Consider the following 1694-nt stretch of genomic DNA (forward strand, 5'->3'; position numbering starts at 1 on the left):
TGATAATTTCACAAGGCCAGCTAAATGTAGCTGCTGGGAAAGTGCCCCTCATGCTTGGCTTAAGCCTTGACTGTCTCCTGCCTCCCAGAGAGAATCACAAGCGGCAGTAAAAGTTGAGCTTTGTTAACTCTGTTTCTTTCCCATATTTTCCCTACTGACTTTGTGTTTTGTTTTGTCCTTTGCTATTCCATGCCCGGTAATGTATTCCTTATTGGAAGAAACAATTAAGAATTTGGTTTTATGATCTGACAACTTGAGTATCTCTGTAGATCTACTCTTTATTGACTGAGAGATGAAAGATAATTTCATTTATTAGGTCTACTGTCTGTTTTTCCATTTGAGAGCTCAAATCAACTAAGGATTTCCTATGCACTGGGAAATAATACAAAAGCTCTTTGATGTGTGGACTAATAAATGTGTGTATTTCATGTGTATTTTCGGCCTGTGGCTGAAGTGGTTGAATGAAGCTATGAGCTCTCTAATGTTGTGTCTGTGATTAAGAAAGGACTTGAATTCTTCTTGTGAATATGAAGTATTTTCCTTAAATTAAAAATAAAAAAAAACTGTTTCAATTACCTTATAAAGATAAGTAAGCACTCAATATGTCCACTGTTCCCAAACTTCAAGGAAAATTAGAAAAATTAACTTCTAATAAACAGACTAGATTTAAAAAATTAAAACCTGTACTTCAGAAACATTTTAAGATTCCAGTTCATATAACTGAAAAAATCTCTGTCAAATTAAAGTAATACATACACACACACACACACACACATACACGTATTTTAAATCTAGAGCTCTTATCCTGGCATCAGGGGCTAAACTGTGCCTCATTTTAATGTGACATCTCCCCACCAAATGAACATGGAATGTGTGCTACAGATATGTTTGCCCAATGCTCGCGCTCCATCTTTCCTCATAAGCCATCTTTTAAGTTCTCCCACTCTTTCATTAGTATGTATGTAGTCCCCACCCATATGATTATAAAAAACTTGTTCTCTCCCATTTTGAGGAAGGGGATTTGAGGCTTGCCTGCCCGTCTCCTTGTTTGGCTGCCTCATGAATAAACCTTTCCCTTGCAGCATACTCTGTCTCAGTGATGAGCTTTGCTGTGCTTTGGGCAGACAAATGGATTCTGCTACAAATTTTTTTAGATTTTGCCTAAGACTGTATATTAAATTATGGAAAAATAAAATTCTGTATATCTTTTACACCTAAAACTATTCTTAGGGGTCCCTGGGTAATCATAAAAATTTGTTCTTTACATCATAAAAAGAAATATAGTAGAAATAATTAGGTTTGACATACTCACTATTTCTTAATTCATCTCAACACTGTATGAAGAGTTGTTAAATCAAAGGAAATACTACACAATCACCAGATAAGGTTTAAATAGGAAACTATTATGGTATTAGTCTGCTCCGGCAGCTATAACAAAATACCACAGGCTGGATGGCTTAAACGGTAGAAATACATTTTCTGGAAATCTGGAGACCAGAAGTCCAAAGTCCAAGGTCAATGTGTTGGCAGGGTTGGTTTTGGTGAGACCTTTCTCTCTAGCTTGTAGATGGCCACCTTCTTGCTATCCTCACAGGGCCTGTTTGTGTGGGCGTGAACATCCCTGGTGTCTCTCTCTCTTCTTGTAAGGGCACCAATCATATTGCATCCAGGCCACATCCTTCTGATCTCATTTA

Source organism: Ailuropoda melanoleuca, chromosome 7, assembly GCF_002007445.2.
Source record: "Ailuropoda melanoleuca isolate Jingjing chromosome 7, ASM200744v2, whole genome shotgun sequence".
Taxonomy (NCBI): Eukaryota; Metazoa; Chordata; class Mammalia; order Carnivora; family Ursidae; genus Ailuropoda; species Ailuropoda melanoleuca.